Here is a 22,376-nt window from a genome sequence, read left to right on the forward strand (position 1 = left end):
CACGACCTGGCTTCGGAAACTTAGTGGAAGTTCAATGAATGAAAGCAAGATTACAAATTACTCTCTGCTATGTCTCCTTTATGTGCCTCTTCAAGAATGCAGAACTGCTGTATGTTTGAGAGCAGATTCTTTTATTCCTATCTTTGCCCTCTGATTTGTAAACTGTGTTAATCAAAGCTGAATAGAGGGAGACAGCTTTTATCATGTCAATACACTCAAATGAGACAAACTGTTATCTTCAAGATAAAATCTGCCACTTACCTCTCAATGGCAGTGAAAATATAAAAAAATACATTAAATTTAAACGTGTCAGCCTTGTGAGTATAGTGAATCTCTTGCAGAGATCAATTCTAAAGCACATCAGGTTAATCATTGTAAACTAGGATGCATATTTAGACATTCTCTACTGCCGTCCTCAGAACCAAAAAGGAAAAACCAAAGATGAAGATTCCTGATTTTTCTACTTACAGGCAGGCCACTTCATGTCCTCTATGAATTAATTTGACCATAACACAGGTTGTTTGTATTATTGAGATCAAACCATTTAGCAAGGTAATGTCACTCACCTGGGAACATTATTTGCGTTATGGATTTCAATTTTGTTTACAGCAGTTGCAACAACCTGTCATGAAAAATAAGATGCTTTATCAAGGATATGATGTTCTTAAATAATGAAAAGCTATCTAGAACTGTCAGTTCTGGGAATAGTACCTATTACTGGAACTATAGTGGTGTACACTATGTGATAGGGTGATAATCCTACCATCTGTGGTAGATTGGGACTCGCAGGGATTTCAGAGTAGGAAGCCTAAAACACTCTTTCTGACCATGATACTGATGAGCATCAAGTTTGGATTGGAGTCAGTAGCACATGACAGAAGGAAGAGACACTTGACTGGTTAGAGAGAAAGGAAAATTATTGTAGTTAGGAAGGTGTGATTATTTTGATATTTTTTTTTTTTTGTAAAATTTGACAAGCAAGCCCTTGTTTAGTATAGGTTCCAGTTTTAAATTTTTCGGGAGGTCAGAAAAAACCTAGATTTTTTAAAAATGTGCTGATTTAATTTACATTATTGTGACAAGTAAATGTTTACCTGCCCTATGTTTGTACTTTTTGCTAATAATGTTTTTGTGGGCCAGTTTCTTTGTGTCTTTGGATTCATTCTAGATGTGGGTATGGTCACTATATATAAAGAGAAAAAACAGGTAAAGACTGTGGACATTCTCAGAATTGTAATGGTAATAAAAATAATACCATTAAAATGTTTCACTTGGGTTAGCATGAATGATTTTTACAAAGTAAAAAGTTGGAGGACATTGTGGCATAATGCATGTTTATTAAAATAATTTTCAGAAATAGCTTGTGAAGTCAGGGAAGGCTATAATAATGGCTGAGTAAGAGTGCGAAAAGAGTAAGCCATGTAAGTAAGGGAAGAGAAAATATAGAGCAATATGTATATAAAGTGTATACCTTATATAATAGATAATAGATAATAATGCCTTAATAGGGCATAACAAGATTAAGGCACTCATCATGGCTACAAAATCTACCATTTCTTTGTTGCATACTCCTTGACTGTGTAGAAATACTAAGAAAAATCTAGGTTTTTCTGTTAATTTAAGGGGATTCAAAACTGCAGAAAAATTGGCGAGACACCAGCAAAATCATATCTGAAAAACCAAAAGTATCACAGTTGTACCCTTAATCTGCCACTTCATATTACTTTACAACATGCATTTCCTCATAGGGGTTACTTAAGTTTTTCCTTTCAAAGCCTGAGTAGTTGCCTTGGATATAAGAAAGGCCCGGTTTTATAGAACTTCTCCACTTTAGTTTTCATGTCTTTTTAGGCATTAGTGTATTTTGTTTCCTCCTGGAATATGAGCAGCTTTGCAAAACAAATGTATAATTCTTATGACAGCAAACAAAACTACCTACATATGCTGCTGCCAAGGTGATGCTCAGTAGGCCCTAGTTTATATTGACTATCCCTTTGGCTAGAACAGAACTAGCTGCATGACATCATCTTTGGGACTCCTCTTATTTGTTTGTTTATGTTATATTTATCACTGAATAATATCTATACATGATGATCAAAAGATTCAATTAAATAAATGTTTATTTTCCTTCCAAGGTTTACTACAATACTTGTCCTTCTTCCTGCTTATAATTTCCACTGCAATACTCCATTAGTATTCAGCACCCTTTTCAGCACCCATCAAACTAGACACTGCTTCCAATACCCTGTGCCCTGAACAATGTACTTCTGCAGTTTACTACATGTGCCATTTGGGTATAAACTTTCATCCCTCATGCCACCTTGCCCCTTTTCGTCATCTTATTCTTTTCTACACTCATTCTCAGAAATTTCACTTCCATATACTTTTTCATTTTTGCATATTCTCCCTCAATTGAATCTCAGGTTTCACCATCACAATCAGATCTTTACCATAGAAAAGTTTCAATTCCAGCTTTAGTGGAATCTCTCTCTCATTAGAGCTTTCCTTATTATCACAATTAACAACAAAACAGATCTCAAGTGAAGCCTAGTCTTCCCCTCAAAGACATCCACCAGCACTCTGTGTGGTCATATCAATAGTTTAGGATCTCATTTCATCCAGAATTACTGACTGTTTCTCCCAACACCCTGTCAAACGCCTTCTCAGAAGCTACTTATGTACAAAAACAGGCTTTGTTCATTGTCCTGAAGATTTTATTGCATTTGCATTACAATGAAGATCCCACAATTGCTAGTTTTTCCTGGCATGAAACCAATTTGTTCCTCTGCATAGAATTTGTAAAAATCAAATTGATTTTTTTTTTGGCATTAAGTGATAGTGACTGCAGGTTTGAAGAGCCCCTGTCTATTGTTACTTGTTCAACAATTTTTCAAAGTTGAATAACCCAGTTCCACTTCTGTAGACAATTGGTAGCATTTTAATCAATAAGATACTATTCTGATGTTTATATGCATGCGGCATTGTACTTTGGAGAAAGTTTATCCCATTATACTAAAAATTGCATGTGACATGGTATGCAATATGATTAAATAAAAAGAAAGTGTAATAAAAATTAAACAAACTGTAGATGAAGCAAAATGTAAGTGGTTTGACAATAACACATTTCTAATGATAATATTAATATGTTTCAACAGTCAGGAGAAATAAAACTTTTTATTTACATCAAGAATTGATTTCAGATTTCATAATAAAATGTAAGAGGAGAAATTTTGTAATGGAATATTGTTTTTACAGGCACAGTGTTTACGCTCCTTTCCTGGGTGAAATCTCAATTTGGCCATAGGCGGGGGTGTGTGGGATAGGACCCTACAATGGATTATTACCTATTCAGGGTTTGCTCTCTACCTCGAGGCCAATGTAGTGACAAATTTAGATTCTGTGACCTTAAGCAGTTTGAGACTTGTCAAACATGCACATCAGAAGACCTCCTCGCAGTCTCAGTCGAGGTATGTGTTAACCCAAGAGTATACACCAAGAGTAACCCCATAATAACGAGAGGGAGTGCTGCTGCTAATACCGTCTTTTCCTTCTTTCCCGACAGTGTCAAGAAGTCATCGGGTGAAGGCATTTAGCCCCGCCCCTGCCACCATAAGATTACAGGCATCCCAGAAGGAGGCATCACATTTTGGCCAGAGCAACCTGCGAGACAGAGCTCAGTTTAGCAGATTACTAACAATAATCTTGTTGAATCCCCATATGCCAAAACGGGCTAATGAGCGCTATCTCTTCAGTTCTTTTGTTTTGTTTTTTTGTCTCCGGACCAATAAAATGGATGACCTGGTTGGAGCCCCAAACTTTCTTTGTGCAAGTCCTGAGCTGTCATTACCAACCCAGCCACAGACTGCTATGTTACATTATGTGAAGGGACGGACAGAGTAAATGTTCCAACCACATTATATACATTTTAACTAAAACTGGAACCTGCTTTAGCTTGTTTCTCTCCTGGGAGTAAACACTGAAGAACATCCCTAGCATGCTTGGTTAGCTGTGATATTTTCTGCTATCATTGTGTCATATTGTTGTCTCCTGCTTATACCCACCACTCATGATAAAACACATCCCCAGTCTTGGAGCTATTGCAATGTGTGACAAATCATCTCCCACATGGGAATGAACCCAGCAAGTTGCATTTTTTCAATTTGATCTGTGATGCGATGCTTTGATAGTGCCTATTCTGCCGGGATTTTTATTATTTATATTTTTATATTAAAGATCCATGTAACCTGAAGTAAGAGTAAGGTTACCGTCCCTCTTGCGTGTTGTAAAAGGCAACTAAAGGAGGTTAATGTCAAGAAAGGCATTTCAGCCATAAAAGTTTCTGCACCTGGAAAATGTCCATTAAACTGGCAAGGAAATTACATATTCAGAGGCAACTTGGGTGCATTAAAATTCTGATAACTGTAAGGAGTAACATTTTAATGCACTTTATATTAGTCTGAGTGTGCTTTTTGCTTTATAAAATAAAGACACAGATGTTCTAAAAAATATCTTTAGATTAGTTTTAAAATTTTTTCCTTCATTTTTTTGAAACAGGATAAAAAAGAAGGTTGTGTAGATGTGACTACTGAGTTGGTCAAAGCTTATACGGCATAAACACAGGTTTCCACTAGACAAATGAGGCAGCAGTAATTTGATTTTAATTAAATAATTTTGTAATCCAGTTTCTCCTGGTATTCAGCTTGCAGTATCAATAACTCTACTCTGCTTATTAAAAATGCTGGCATAATTTATGATCAACAACTGTTATTACTGTTGTTTTTAAATTTTATCAGACAATATATGGGGATGCAAGATCTTGGCATAACATATAGATAAAGAGAATGACATACCACAGGTCCTAACAGTAAACCAGAATTCGTGAAGGAAATGGCAAAGAAACCTGTCAAACGGAGGTGCCTTCCAGTATGTCACCTTCAGATTAGTGGTACAGAAAGAAACATATTAAATTTAATATTGTTCATAGGTTGACAAGAACATACATTCTTTCTTATCCAAGAAACAACTATTGTATGTTATTTCTGTATGACCTGCTCATGGTATTGTATTCATTTTTTCCACTGATATCAGCAAGTATTTATTAATTTTGTATTTTTATCTACAGTAATGACAAGTTTTCAGCCTCAAAGTGTGTAGTTTCTTGCATGCATCCTGTAGTAAATTAACTCCTCAAAAATTCTTGTTTTTTTTCTCTTCATTGAAGACTGCCAATGAATGAATGCATTTTTCAATAAGTCATTGCTGCAGCTGGTAGTAAAGCATACGGTCAGTGCTTCATGCTGTGCAGGCACATGCTCTTTGTTTTATATTTAAATTCACAAAACTGAGCAAATACTGCTTTGTGTGCTAGTAGTTCTCAGTAGTGGGTATCTAGTGCAATTTTTACATACAAAATTCATTGTGCTCCTGATTATTGCAGCAAAACGAGTAGCCAATAGTTGTGTAAATGTTAAATGATACATAATGTATAAAAATTGGATTAAACAGATGATAAGTTATTCAGTCCCATATGAATTCTTAACTTAAAATAAACTATGTCCAGGGAGCCACTAAATAAAGTTAAAGAAGTGCAAATTATGAAGAGTGCTCATCCTTTCTTATCAAAATATTTGCATTTAAAAATGTCAAGATATATTGTAAAATGTAAACATATGGACAAGAAGAGGCCACAGTAAAATGTAATTATGCCAAAAATGCATAGAACTCAATAAGCATGTACACTGCATATAGTACAGTATGTTTAGTATACAAACATAGCATAAGCGTGTCTTTGAAGCCCAAAGGGTGGCTTTTGCTTCAGCATTTATTGTCAATCACATCATATTGTTAATGCGCCTCTTAGACAGACCATGAGCTCATGCTCAAGAGAAATAAACAGTACAATAGCAAGTGTGAGCACCAAAATATGCTAAGCAGGGGATGAAGGCAGCGTACTAACCTTTCTCTCTCTTGTCTCATTGTCTCACAGAGCCCGACAGGGACGAGTGGCCATGCTAGAGGCCAACCGCTGTGGTCTAGAGGCTCTGGCTAAACCACGCAACAGATGCACCTCCACGCCGCACTGTTGCAAGTTTGGTGCGGTGGGGCACATCATCAGCTCCTGTCCCCTGAATCAAGAGCCGATGGACTGCAGCTGGACTCGGGGTGAGAGGTACTGTGCACTGTCTAATCCCCTGGCGGTTAAAAATACAGGAGTGGTGTTGATTAATGAGCATTCGGTGCTGGCATTGTTTGACTCCGGGAGTAACATTACCATTGTTGCTTGCTGCTATGTTTTACCTCGACAGTGGACCGCCCCAAACTCCAAGGTCACTTGTATTCATGGGAAGACCAGGTCATATAGGTCTGCATATTGCTACATAACCTGGAAAGGAGAACCTAAGAAAATGTTTGTTGCAGTGTTGCCCGAACCCCCATTTCCGGTTATATTGGGACATGACTGGTTGGAAAGTAAATGTGTTGGGACAGTCACCACTCCGGAAACCAAGTTGGATCTGAAAATGGAGGGACAAGGTCCCCTCCCAGCTGCTCCCACGCCGTGCACCTCGGCAACTATTGATGACGTGGATGCAGCGTCCTCGGGGGCAGACCCGAATCCGGAAATACAACTGGAGGAAGGCCTGTCACAAGAAGAGGCATCTCCTGACCTCTTAGCCAGTGCGGAGTATCAATTCCGCTTCACGCTGGCTTCATTTAAAAGAGAACAGTGGAATGACGATTCCCTGAAGTTTGCCCCTGAATGCAATAGTATCCGCGGACGACATTTCGTTAGCTGATTCCACTCCACCGGGACCCCACTTTGTACTAGAGAACGAATTGTTGAACATGAAGGTGAGGTACGGAGGTTGTTGCTAGTCCCACGGACCTACCGGCGCCAAGTGTGTTAACTAGCACATGCCCACCTCTTAGGCGCCCAACTCGGGGCTGAAAAGACACTGGAGAGACTAAAGCTCCGGTTTTATTGGCCCGGGAAGCGAACAATACGGAGGTGGAGCTAGAGGTACAACGTATGTTGGATCTGGACATCATCGAGGAATGCCATAGCCCCTGGTCCAGTCCAATCATCCTCTTGTCTAAGCCGGACAGTTCCTGGAGATTCTGTAACGACTTCAGGCGCCTCAATCAGGTCTCCAAGTTCGATGCCTACCCCATGCCTCGGATTGATGAGCTGCTCGAAAGGCTGGGGACAGCTCACTTTCTAACTACCCTAGACATGACCAAAGGGTACTGGCAAATTCCCTTAACGGCATCCGCAAAGGAGAAAACAACCTTTAGTCCCCCTAGTGGACACTGGCAATACAAGGTCCTCCCATTCGGACTGCACGGGGTGCCAGCGACCTTCCAGCGTCTGGTAGACAGAGTGTTACAGCCCCACAGGTCCTATTGTGCCGCCTACCTGGATGACGTGGTCATCTTTTCTGGCACCTGGGAGGAGCATGTCTTGAAGTTTACGCTGTCCACCTGACGCTAACGAAAGCCAGCCTCAACCCCCGGAAATGTTACTTTGGATTGAGCGAGACCAAGTACTTAGGTTACCTGGTAGGGGGAGGGCTGGTGAAACCCCAGTGTACGAAGGTGAAAGACATCCTGGAATGGCCCCGTCTGGTGGTCAAGAAGCAGGTGCAGGCCTTCCTGGGATTAGCGGAGTATTTGTGCCTCGGTTTGTGCCTCGTTTTTCCAAGGGGGCAACGCCCTTGACGTCGTTGACAAAGAAGCGGGCCCCTTTTCATGTGGTGTGGAATATCGAAGCGGAACGAGCATTCAGTGACTTGAAAACAGCCCTTAGCTCGGCACCTGTTTTGAGAACACCTGCCTTTTCTCGTCCCTTTCTCCTCCAGACCGATGCTTCGTACACAGGCCTTGGCGCCATGTTGAGCCAGAGTATCGATGGTATCGAGCACCCAGTCATGTACCTGAGCCGGAAACTGCTGGATCGGGAGACCAGATATGCTGCGGTCGAGCGGTAGGCCCTGGCCATCAAGTGGGCGGTGACGTATCTGCGGTACTACCTCCTGGGTCGGGAGTTCACCTTGATAATGGACCATGCCGCTCTCCAGTGGATGGCTCTGCATCGGGAGTCGAATTCCCGGGTCACGCGCTGGTTTTTGGACTTGCAGCCCTACAAGTTCACGGTCACTTATCGCCGGGGTGGCCAGCAGGCCAATGCCAATGCTCTCTCCCGGATCCACGACCGAGGGATCTGGGCTGAGGGGGGTGGTCATGTCACGCATGAGTGCATCGGGAGCAGTTGACGGACCCGACGCGCATCGCTGAACAGCCGGCCGGGGGATGAAGGCAGCGTACTAACCTTTCTCTCTCTTATCTCATAGAAAAGACGAAGCGACACCACCATAAACCAGCCTGGAGTGAAAGCAGAACGGCACTTCCAGGTTCCCTTCTTCCCTCTGGTCCCCCAATGATGACATCAATCTCCCATACACCACCACGCCTACCCAGCAGCCATCACACCTGATTTCCAGTCCCTCCCTATAAAAATGTCCCTCCAACCCTCCAATTTGTCTTGTATTTTTTGTTCATGATTTTGTCTGGAAAATACGAAAAGACCTATTTAGTTTACAGTATATGGGGCTCACAACCCCAAACCTTTATGCAATCTGTTTTGTCGTCATTTACTATATATACTGTATATATATATATATATACTGGGTTATGTAACTTGAGCTTAAGCACATGAAGTTTCTACCTTTTCTTAGAAAGCCACCAACGTAATTTTCCAAGGTTAAAATGAAGTAAATGTGTAACACACATCCCTCCAGAAAGTGAGGATAAACTGATGGGAAAGCCCATACACCTCTCCTATAAAGCGGTGCTAAGATCAAAAGTACAGTCCGCAAAACATCCTTCTTAAGGAACCGTTGTTCAGAGTAATGGGAGAATCGGTGTGAGTCAGAAATTACTGGTGGCATTAGTTGATTGGAGGGGGTAATAAAGTTCTGCATATTAAGAGTCAGATTACGTGTCACCTTAGATAAGATAATTAGAAAAAAAGTATAAAAGCAGATAAATTGTTTAACTGACTGATCACTACAAGGATTGTGACTTTTGTGCATATCTCTATGCAAATAAAGAAATATTCTGCATTCAAACCTGTGGTCTATGACTTCTTTCTTTGCAGATAGAGGGAAGTTTTTTTCCATGGCAAAAGTAACCCTCAAGGACCATTTAGAGTGCAAAATGAAACATGAACAATTTCTAAATGCCCAAAAAAACTTGATAAAACTTGAAAATTACACACAGACAAGATGTGAATTGTACATCATTCATTTCATTAATTCTTTAATATTTAATCAAAATCCCCACTATGCCATTGGACAATATTGTGAAAACTCTGTTTGGCAACTGTAAGTAGAGGCAAATGCATGGGAAAAATAGGTATGAGTACAGATTATTTTGTGTACTTTAATTAGCTGTTATTGGTTGTCCATGTAGAAACCTCATAGTGTGCTCTAAAGGAACAATCTTACTATAAGAGCCAATCTTAGAGCATTAATGTTAATATTTGAATCACAATTAATTTCAATAGAATATTAGTTTTGCATAGTAAATTAAAATATTAATGTCTTTTACCATCTGTAAGTTAACATGAATTAGAATTTTCTTTGCTATATCTGAAAAACTGAGTGCTAATTAAGACAGTTAGTTAAATAGTTCCAATGCCTTGTTCAGAAACTCTTTAAAAGATATTAAGTTTTCCACCTGAAGTACATAACAGCGACTACAACATAAGGATAATAAGCTATATACAGTAGATGGGATACACCATGCATGGATTGATGTAGTTCATGAAATTACTTAGTACACTACAACATACATTGTATCACCAAATGTATGTTCTATGCATACAACATTTACTGTTCCATGTTGATTAATACAAGTATTGGTTGACTTATGATAATGTTCAGTTCCAACGGACCGGTCTCAAGTTGATCTAGATGTAAGATGGACCAGAATAGGTATTCAAACCTGACTGTATTTATAGTACTGAATAATAAATCTCTTAAGTTATATTGTTTGTGTCATATCTTTTTTATCATCATTCTTAGCACATACTGTAGATTTCCTATCATTTTTTGTAAATTGTTTTTTATTTTATTATTTTGTTTTGATCTTAGTGTTGCTCACACAGGTTCCGAACCTTTAACAGCTTCTCAAATCCTTTCTTTGTCTGTGTTATGTTGCATCACTTGAGTGAGCCTCTCAGTGTTCATTTTAATTGTAAGAAGAGGAACTGTGCAGGTAGAGTTTCAGCACTCATATAGTTTCTGTTTTAATATTTCAACTAATATTGAAATGTTAATAATATACATTACCAGATAAAGAAGTTCAGTGTGGTTTCATTACCCCTTCGTGGCGGTTTGCACAAATCGTCACATCGTGAGTGACAATGATGACGCTTTGGAGGTTAACCTGATTCAATGCCTGAGAACAGCAGTATAGCACATGTATAGGACACAGGTTTCAATGGGTTGCTCTGGCTTTCTTTCCTCTCACATACTACTTGATCACCTTCATTTTTGTGCTGAGATCAATTGCCTTTTTCCTATAATTTTAAGACACGTGTTACTGAACATAGTGGAAACCGCTGCAGGTGATAAAGAGCTATCCTGGTGAAAACTGGCATTTGCCCATGAGACACAGTAGTGGTCGTAAGTCAATGACTACCTGCGTTAGGATAAATTAACTAAAATGTTCTATAGCTTGATTATGAGGCCATGAAAGGCATTAAGTGGTCTTTATTCATATAGTACCATCAGATTAGTTGAAACCTCTTACTGTATTAGTAAAAAAGGTGAGGTTGGTGTTTATTTTTCAATAGATAGATAGATAGATAGATCTTATATCATTTCTTCCAACAGCAATTACAGCCTTTTAAAATTCTATTGTTATTAATAAAAAATACCACAAAAGACACACAAATGAGGTTAAATATGTAAAACATCTTACAGCTACATAAAGAATTAGCAGCCAGGGGAAGAGTTAACAAGTGTGTTGGCATCTTACCAAGCTCCCAAAGAGAAAATCCTTTCATGAACATAATGTAAAACAGATAAGAAATAGCTTCTTTATGAAGTTAATTGATGCACCACATATACATTTTTTATGAAGCATGCTCTTTGCTCTTCCACTCACTATAGACCTAATCATGATGATAATGAAACAATCGAAACATAAAATGAAATCTTCTAATAACTTTAGAGTAGGATTGACTGTCTGGCTTCATCCAATTTCAACAGGCAATTAAGAATATCATTATACCTGCAAATTAGGATTTGTACAGTTGTAGGGAAAAATGTAATTAGATTTTGAGAATTAAATAGCAACAATATTCTAATAAATTTAAATCAATATGTTATTTTATAGCTTCTGATTTTGGGCAATGTGTTTTGTAAAGTACTTTAGTTATTCTAATAGATAAATAGTTTTTTATGTTGAACGATAACTTATTAATATCTATTTAAAGTGTTTTATTGATTTGATGATTTTTAACATTAGAAAATCTGCCAAATGCTACACCTGGAAGCTCGTTTAAAATATGTGTATACATAGTCTTTACATGTTGTAGGTGCTTATCCTAGAGCCTTAGATTAACCACTAGCTCTGTTTAATGGTAATTACATTGTGACTTCTGCTGCACTTGATTCTTGAAATACTAAGTCTCAGTGGGTTATTCAGGTCAAGTAATTACAAAGCTTAGTTAGGAGGATGAATCTTCTAGAACTGAGACACAAGTTGAACAAGTAACAGCAGCTAAAATAATCAGATACTACCCGCAGTGATCAATGTACCATGGAGAATTTATAGCTATTCATAAAAGTAATATTAACAAACTTTCTGTAATTTCAGTTTGAGGTAATCCATATTTCATAAAATAAAAATAGAGGGAAAAAAACACTTCATGCTTTAATGGCTTAAAAACAATAACAATGTACTGTATGTCTTATTATTAATTTTTGTTTATATTACCTGTTTTAAACAATTTTCAAAATAAATTCCCTATAAAAAGACATAATTCAGTTCTTTTCATTTGTTTGATGAATAAAACATGTGGGTCATTAAATAAATTGGTACCTCTGAGTAATGTATAAACTATGACATCAGGGATATACAGTATGTGATTCTGAATTAAATACCAACCTGAAATGCATACCATAGTTTCCTAACTGGGTTCACTGGTATAAACTTACTAAATTTCTGTGATATACATGATCTAACTTACATCATCATCTTGGGGCAAAAGAGTAAGGGTTGTTGATGCAACTGTGAAGCTTTCAATTCTTTAGCTCAATCGAACATTGCCTCTAGTTGTGATCGAACCACAATGGTAATAGTGGTTACCATTATTGTCTCCCATTTTTTGTGTTCAAATTGTTGGCTAGTGAGTGTTTGGATAGAGTATATACAAGGGACGTTCATAAAGTTTCCACACTTTTTAAAATTCTATCAATTAAGAATTTCAAAAACAAATTACATCACTTTTCTACATAGTCACCTCTGTTTGAGATGCAGTTTTCCCAGAGTCATACCAGATTTTTAATGCCCAATTACTACTCCTCCCACCTTCACCGTTTCCAATGAAAATATAAAGTACGGAAACTTTTTCAACGGCCCTCGTACATTGTTACCTGGTTGAAATGAGGTATATAAGAATATTCCAGTTTTCTAGCATATCATAAAAACCTGGATGCTGGAGAGAATGGGTATAAAATGGATTGTAGAACTATTCTTTAACCCCTTTCCTTCATCTGCAGAAAGATAATCAATGCCTGTCAATAACATGCAAATCTTCATCATAGTGGTGTTACCAACACATTTTCAGAAGACAAAGCAGTCCTTAGGGCATTGGATGAGTTAAATGTGCACCATATATGGATGTTTACATTTTAGCAGAACAGTAATCTTCTGCCCAAAAGATATTTAGTCTTGGCTGCTTAGTCTTATACATTCTAAGAAACTCGAAGATGATACTTTCTGAGTAAAAGCCCCTTTACTTCTGCTCTATGTTACAGGTCAGTGTTATGCAGAAGTATTGATATAGCCAGATCCTGTAACTTTACTTCACTGTCAGCCACTTAATTCTGATGCGATTTAATAACAATGGTCTCTTTTGAACAGTTCTTAAAGGGACATTGCAGATACTGATATATTTTCAACTTATTTTCTTACATACTTATACCTTTTATCACTTTATTGCTGATTATGGATTTTGAATATTCATTAGCTTTCAATTTTAGCCCTTCCCTTTAGATTCACTGTGTGTACAGTTTTTATCTAGAAAATATTACTCTGTATTGTGCAAGTAGAGGCCATTACTATGGAAATTATATATTCAAAGGATATTGTCCTCATGTGAAAAGCTGAAACTACCAATTTGTCTGATAACAGATGCAAATGATTGCACGATAAAGGAGCTCAGATATCTGACTGCCAACAAAACATCTATATGATAAATAATAGTGAGAGGAGAAACAATACACACATAATAGAAATGAAGAGGGACCACAATTCCATGAAAATAAAAGGGCTTCTTTACTGTCCAATATTTTTCAAGTCAAAAGGCATTTCAGATTTATGAATTATTTGGTTTGAGTAAAGTAGGTAATTACTTTGTTTCAGTCAGTTAATTTGGTGCTGTTTCAAAGAACAACAACCTTTATTTATATAGCACATATTCCAACAAATGATGCAGATCAAAGTGCTTTACAAGATGAAGAAAGAAAAGTTTATACAAATGTAAATATGAAAATGTGATTAGGCAATACCAAATAACAAAGAATAAAGTAAGGTCCAATGGACGGTAGGACAGAAAAAAACAAAATAAAAAAAAAACCTCTAGAGGGCTGGATAAAAAAAACAAAATCGGCAGGGGTTCCAAAGCCATGAGACTGCCCAGACCCACTGGGCATTCTACCTAACATAAATGATTTAAACAGCAAATTTTTAAACAAGCTAGAAGTAAAGGTGTGGTGTGTTGTGAGCTGAAAAAAAAGTTTGCCCCGGAAAAATCAACATGAAAGTTCAACAAGAGATGCACTTGGGCCCCACTGCATTTGCAGTAACTATGTGGTGTGTTTACCAACAACTTCTGAGAGCGGAAGACCTCTTATCTGATAATTAAGAGAGTACATGAGAATGATGAACTACTTTGCATGCTACAGAAAGGACACATTTCATGTAGAATTTTACTGTATGATGTTTTGTTTTTACTCTCCATATCTAAAGGTGCATAACCCCTGTATAGCTGAGCTCAAATTATATATCTGTAAACTTGTGTTTAAAGTTCATGTCAGAATGTCAGAATGTCTGATTAACTTTTACTTTAGCGTCCAGAACGTGCATGAAGTGCAATCATTTTCTTAGGATACCCAGGTGTACATGTCACACTTCTGATGCAGATTTGGGGGTTTAATCATCAACTGCACAAGCCATTCGTTTCTTGTCAACTCTGTATGTAGTTTGATTTACCTGATTGGAAGTGAATTTAGCGGTGGCAACTGCTATTTGATCGCAAGAGAGGTAAAGAGACTCTGATGTGCAGTCACTTGCTAGGAATTGACTGATGGATATTTACTTTCACGTGTGTGTGTGTGATATTTTTTATGCTCTCATTGCCTAATTACCAGTAGAGATATTTCCCATAATGCATAGCATTTCCTGTACTTAGATCAGTCCCGTGTCAGATCACATACCTCACGTGAATCTTTCCACGGTTTGCTTGGTAACGTATCAAGGCCACTTTTTCTAAAGGGCCTTGATCCAGTTGTTTTGGTTTTCATTAGAGTAAGACTGGCATGTTCACATCTACCTAAATGAATCAGACACTGGAGAGATCAAAACAAAAAGTTCCATAAGAACTAGATGTAAAAATGCCTCAGAAGTGGCACCCAGCCATATGTTGGTGTTAGCTTTTGCATACTGTGAATTAGCTAAAAATACAGGACATAAACATATAACAGCATAATGTATTTGTGTACAATTTTCAGACAGAATCCTTTTTTTTAAACAAATAATGCTTATTAACACTGTGCTATTCAAATGGATTAAAAAACAAATATTTTTTCTATCTCTCTTCGGGCTTCAAATTGCAGAGCACCCTGGTCAATGCCCTGAAAAAGGTACGCACACATATTACACACATATCAATGTACAAGCCTATTCTCAAAACATTACTTAAAATCCTTAATATTTGGGCATAAAATACATTTCCAGTTCCTTTTGCATGTGCAATATTCTTAAATGAGTAGCATCATTTGGTACACACAAATCACAAACAAATAAGTAAAGACTTTACATTTAAAATATTAAAAATATTAATGCAGTGACATACAATCATATTTCTTCTTCCCTTTGTTATATAAAATGCTTTACATTTAAAAGTGTTCACAGGTCTTAAAAAGCAGACACAAAACTTAAAACTACAACAATGGTAGATTTCAGTGGTTACTTTGAACATACTTTATCTGATTTATAATCTACCAACATTTGAAAATTTGTAAAATACTTTTTCAAGCCTCTGGATTTTTGTGATAAAGCATCATAGTAAAGGAGGTGTAAAGTAGCATGTGAGACATATGCAAGGTTAAGCAAAACATTTTTATCATATAAAGAAACAACAGTGGGTGGCATGGTGGCGCAGTGGCACAGTAGGTAACACTGCTGCCTCACAGTTAGGAGACCTGGGTTCACTTCCCGGGTCTTCCCTGCGTGGAGTTTGCATGTTCTCCCCATGTCTGCATGGGTTTCCTCCGGGTGCATTGGCGATCCTAAATTGTCCCTAATGTGTGCTTGGTGTGTGGGTGTGTGTGCAACCCGCGGTGGGCTGGTGCCCTGCCTGGGATTTGTTAGCTAGGATTAGCTCCAGCAGACCCCCGTGACTCCGTAGTTAGGATATAGTGGGTTGGATAATGGATGGATGGAAGAAACGACAGCCAAACATTTCTAATGAAGCTCATAGCAGTCAAATTGTTGGTGATCATTAGACTGCAGGTAAATGCCTTCTTGTTTACATATACCGGTATCGTAAATACTAAAATTTGCAAGATAAAATCAACATTTTCTTGCCTGGCTGGTGAACACAACAAATGAGTAATTATAGGATTGAAAAATTGTTTTCTTAGTTAGTGCAGAACATCTAATAAACATCTGTAGTGCATTTAAAAAAACGATGTTTGGTGTGTCATCGTTAATTGTTCTCACTAGAAACAACCATTATACTGCTGGAGCAGACAAATATTGGCATTAAAATAACATGGTTTATTCTCCTTGTATAGTTTTTCTTATAAGAACCATTTATTACATTTTAAATTAATATATTTAACACTGAAAGAAGTGCCCAAGTGTGTTCCTCTTTACATGTTCGTGCATTTATCCATTGTTTTGGAATATTTTAACAATCCTCAACATACAATGTCTGATCATTTTTTATTTAAATATCATAAAAATTAAACTGGAATATTTAAATAGTTAATAATTCAATTTTAAAATGTATTGGAGCTGATTAGTAGGCACACAGTAGAAATAAAATAACGAGTTTTGTCATATAGGGAATGTTAAAAGTGAAAAAAGAGTAAGAAAACAAATAGATGATGGTGAGGGACTTTCAATAATCATGTGTTTTTTATATTTTTTGTTTGTCAAAGGAAATGCATTTTATTAATGTTTTATTGCAATATGTTAAGTCATCATGAATATTAATTATATGTTCTTATTACTTACTTACTTGTATTTATTCAAGGCTGACCATAACATATAGTCCGTATCTTGGTAGCAATACGTACAATGTGAAAATCTGGAAAAGGTAAAAATAAAATAAACGTGCAATCATGCACATAAGGAAAACTAAGAGCAGAAGGTTTTAGGCTTTAGACGTATGCAGAACGGAAAGTCTGCTTTTTGACGTACAAGTCTCCTTGTGTTGTCATTCCTTTCCCCCAGGGATTGCACTTTTATTCCACGTTCCAAAAAATGTCCTGACAACATTAGTCTCATATAACTGTAAACCGCCCTTGTGTGAGTGTGTACACCCAGTGTCTATATTTGATTTTTACCTGGTGACCGTTCCTGTCAGGATTAAGCTTTGGATTCATATGAAGAGCACAAAAATTGCTGAAAATATCTGACCAGCTAAACAACCAGAACAAAATTGCAAATAAGACTGGATTAGAAATATACAAAGTCACATACCACAAGTGCAAAGTGTGTTAGGGCACACAATTCAGGATTTAAAGCAAGATCCTTGTACATATCTTTTGAAGGCTTCAAGGGAGGTGGATCACACAAAAGATGTATTTCCAATCATTTTTTAATCCAGAACTAATTTTATGCTTTATGAATGAATTTCACAAGGAGGTGTGTAATATGATCCCCTAGAATGAGAATGATATAATGAGGTTTTAAGAAGTATTAAAGAAAATATAGATTTGTTACAATGTGGAAAAAGTGATTATGGAAATAAAGCTTTTTCATTAGGCAGGATGATCTCTGAATGAAATGCTGAGGATATAGCAGCCGTTAAAGAAACATAAAAGAAAAAAGAGTTCTTCTCTCAGCCAAGACACGACTGACTAGGGGCACAGAATTAAAAATTTATATTGAATTGAAAAAAAGTGATGAAATGGCTTAAAAAAAGAAAGAATATTACAAATGTTCTTTTTTTAATTCTTTAAGAATTGATATTCAAGTGTACAGAAGGAAGAAAGAATAATAGTAATTAATAAGCATGAATTAAAAAAATCATATGCAAGAGGAAATTAGTTTTTAATTTGATCATAAATATTATATTCTTTTTTATTATTGGTTGTGAATGTGATTCTTCATATCAGTCTTTTTTTTACAGTACCATTCAAACCTATTGCATAATCATTACCCTACAACTCGTCTAATTTTACAAATAGAGCAGGGTGCCTCAATTGCAGAATAAATACTTCACAGTACCCATGTCAAAGATTTGAAATCTCCCTTGTATATCTTCTGGCTTAAGCTTGCATTTCTGCCTTGGAGCTCCAGCTTCTTCCCACATTTTGATTAGTGTCTTTCATTTTTGGCAGTGTGTTCTACTGTCTAGGTGTATGCCCTGTAGTAAATTTTTTTTTCCTATCCTAGCGACTTTCTATCTTAAATATTCTTATATTTTTACAATCAAACAGATGTGAGACTGAAACATAGAACAATGTACTGGGCAGTGTATTAGATAGTAGTACACTGGGGACCTTCAAAGCTCAACTTGATGTAATTTTGTAGAAATTAGGTTAACAGAATTGATAGTTTGTTGGGCTGAATGTTCTCTTCAAAATTGTTTGGATGCAGTCTTGATGCTCTAAGACTAACAATTGCAGTATGAAGAATTATAATTTTCTTGCTTTGAACAATATATTTACATTATGTAGTAGATCACATGCTGTTCTTCTTTATGTCTCATCATTATGTTATTTGGTATTATTGTTGCATTTCTTTTTACTATATTTATGCTGATTGTATAGTGCAGTGATCTCAAAAATAGCTGTGCATTTAATAAAAATAAACCTGAGTTAAACTAAATATACATTTTTAATATAAAAGTCAACTCATGTGGTAAACTATGAGCCATCATTAAGCAGAAAGAATATATATGTACTATTTCAAAAATCTACAAAATTAAAAACATCAGCTAACCAGATCACTTGAACAAAAAACCAACCAAAAAAAAACATTTATGCATATTTTATAGTGCACTGAGCTCATAGGTAGCTGTGCTTTTAATAAAAAGAAACAAGTTGAATTTTAAAATATACCTTTTTAACACAAATGTCAATCTTGTGATAAACTGTAAAAGTGGTGATTTTCTGAGCCATCATAAAGCAGAAAGAATATATGTGTACTATATCAGTACTGTCTATAGTGCTAAATCTATCAGCTAACCAGATCACTTCAAACAAAATTGAAACAGTCCATATACACATATACAGAGTTCCATAAGGCTAGATTTCATTTCTAATTTATAATGTTAGACATTAAATGTTCAGAAATCAAATGAATATTTGGAAAGGTATTTTCTCTTTTTTGCTGCTGAATAGGCAAGGACAGAACTTTTGGTATTATAAATGTACCCTTTCTTATAAAACATTGTTAGTAATGTGCTTTTCAATAAATCCCTGTTTCTACTGACTTACAAATTGAATCATTATCTATCACTCTAGTAGTATCTTCTATTGAATCATAAAGCGTCAATTGAATACACTGCATGCCCAGGTTATTATTTTTGCAGTTCTCAGTAGAACTGAATAAATTGATTTAGCTTACTCTTTTATTTCAGATGTAGAATGTTCACAGTTACATTTTCAGGCAGGATAGAAATATTATAACTGAAAATTCAAGTAAAATTCACTTTTCTGTCTGGATAATTTTCAAAACAATTAATATTTGATCCTTACAAAAGTGATGATGAGTTGAGTGTGTTAATCTGATGTAGCACAAGTGCCTGTTTGATATGTATACATATTCAATTACACAATTACATACTTATTTTAATTGCATTATTCATCCTTTAATTAATTTTGAGATTGCCTGGTTAAATGAAAGGCCGTACCAGCCTCAGTATCATCAAGCAAAAGCCAGGAGGTAACATTTAACAAGATGATTTTCCATAACAGGGCACAGTCACTCATACAGGACCGATTAAAAAACAACAATTACCATACTCTCATGTACAGGATACTGTATATGAAAAACTAGAGGATCAAAAATAAAACTACTTCAGTCATGGAGATAATATAAACATTTTGATCCTTAAGTTAACTGTATGTGGCAGTAACACTGACCACTTTTAAATGCACCATTTTTTTTTTTTTAATACACCACACTGAGTGTCTTAGGTATGGTATACTAATACATAAATAAAAACATTAGGTTACAAACATTTATACATCATTCAAAACAACAGGGCTTTCTTGTCTTCTTTAAAATTCCAACCCTTTCCTTTGTCATCACCTCTCGCCCTCTACTTTCTGATTTGATTTTTTTTTTTAAATGAGCCATGGCCTCAACTCACCTCTAGACTTTAGACTTATTAGTCTATTAGGGAGTCTTTAGGGCTCTTTAATATGATGAGACTGGTGCACAACAAGGGCATATGATGAAATGAAGGGCACGCTCAAAATGCCACTGAGGCTCAAACGTAGACAGTCATTTTCCATTAAACTGCTATTCTGAATGGTTATTTAAAGGAACGGTGGGGGTAAGAAAACCAAATGTTACTTGCTTAATGTCACCAGAATACCAATTAAGAACTTCTTGTACTTCATCTTGAAGGTGACAGGAACTAAAACATTCTCTTAAACATATGTTGGATTTTATCAGCTGTCCACTGTGCATTCATATGGAGCTACTCTCACTTCACAAGTATTATTTCATTATTTATATTAGTAAATTTCTCTGCATACCTGGTGTTTTATCTAATCCTGCACCTTTTTACAATGCTGATATAACTGTATGTATAGTTGTATGCATGTTCTCCTTAGTTCATTGTTATATTGCTTTGTTTACTGTAGACAAACCTTAGAGGCTCATACTAATTTACTATAATAAAACATCATCATAGATATACCTGACCTTACAACATTATCATATATTATCATATATATCTAGTCAAATAAACTGGACTATGGAGATACCCAAAATTTAGTTAAACTGTATCTAAACTAGTTAAACACACCAAGGCTAGCTGATGAAACAATCCTCTCTGGCAGTACAGTTTGTTTTTTTTGTGATTGGCTAGACAGAGGCACCGAGATGGGAAAGATGCGCGCAGCAGGTTAGGGTGATAAAGGATAAAGATGGAAATGTACTTACAAGTGAGGAGGATGTGTTGAGCAGATGGAAAGAGTACTTTCAGAGGCTGATGAATGAAGAGAATGAGAGAGAGAGAGAAGGTTGGATGATGTGGAGATAGTGAATCAGAAAGTGCAATGGATTAGCAAGAAGGAAGTAAGGACAGATATGAAGAGGATGAAGGTGTTTAGGAGAGATAGCTATGGAGTTTTTAACATTATTTGTTTAACGGAATCTTGGAAAGTGAGATGATACCTGAGGAGTGTAGAAGATGTGTACTGGTACTGCTTTTTAAGAATAAAGGGGGATGTGCAGAAATGTAGTAACTACAGGGGGATTAAATTCATGAGCCACAGCATGACATTATGGGAAAGAGTAGTGGAAGCAAGGTTTAGAAGGGAGGTGATGATTAGTGAGCAGCAGTATAGTTTCGTGCCAAGGAAGAGCGCCAGTGATGCAATGTTTTCTCTGAGGGTATTGATGGAGAAGTATGGAGAAGGCCAGAAGGAGTTGCATTACGTCTTTGTGGACCTGGAGGAAGCATATGAGAGGGTGCCCAGAGGAGAAGTTATGGTATTATATGAGGAAGATGGGAGTGGCACAGAAGTATGTAAGAGTTGTACAGGATATGGATGAGGGAAGTGTGACAGTGGTGAGGTCTGTGGTAGGAGTGACAGATGCATTCAATGTGGAGGTGGGATTACATCAGGGATCGGCTCTGAGAACTTTCTTATTTGCAATGGTGATGGACAAGATAACAGACGAGATTAGGCAGGAGTCCCCGTGGACTATGATGTTTGCTGATGACATTGTGATATATAGCGAGAGTATGAAGCAGGTCGAGGACACACTAGAGAGGTGAAGATATGCTTTAGAGAGGAGAGAAATGAAGGTCAGTAGGAACAAGACAGAATACATGTGTGTGAATGAGAGGGGGGTCAGTGGAATGGTGAGGATGCATGGAGTAGAGTTGGTAAACGTGATTACGTTTAAATACTTTGGATCAAAAGTACAGAGTAACAGGGATTGTGGAAGAGAGGTGAAAAAGAGAGTGGAGGCAGGGTGGAATGGGTGGAGAAGAATGTCGGGAGTAATTTGTGACAGACTGGTATCAGCAAGAGAGAAAGGGAAGGTCTACAGGATGGTAGTGAGATTAGTTTTATATGGGCTGGAGACGGTGGCACTGACCAGAAAGCAGGATACAGAGCTGGAGGTGGCAGAGTTAAAGATGCTAAAATTTGCATTGGGTGTGACGAAGATGGACAGTATTAGAAATGAGTACATTAGAGGGTCAACTCAGGTTGGACGGTTGGGAGACAAATCCAGAGAAGCGAGATTGTGTTGGTTTGGACATGTGCTGAGGAGAGATGCTGGTTATATTGGGAGAAAGATGTTAAGGATGGAGCTGCCATGCAAGAGGAAAAGATGAAGGCCTTAGAGAAGTTTAATGGATGTGGTGAGAGAGGACATGCAGGTGATGGGTGTAATAGAGCAAGATGCAGAGGTCAGGAAGATATGGAAGAAGATGATCTGCT

The 22,376-nt window shown here is 36.9% G+C and overlaps 1 protein-coding gene across 2 annotated transcripts in view; it reads right to left on the reverse strand.

Annotated features, from left to right (window-relative positions):
* LOC120523745 (kelch-like protein 1) overlaps positions 1 to 22,376 on the reverse strand; it is a 422,640-nt gene that overhangs the window by 127,747 nt on the left and 272,517 nt on the right. The window lies entirely within an intron of this gene.

Source organism: Polypterus senegalus, chromosome 2, assembly GCF_016835505.1.
Source record: "Polypterus senegalus isolate Bchr_013 chromosome 2, ASM1683550v1, whole genome shotgun sequence".
NCBI classification, from domain to species: Eukaryota; Metazoa; Chordata; class Cladistia; order Polypteriformes; family Polypteridae; genus Polypterus; species Polypterus senegalus.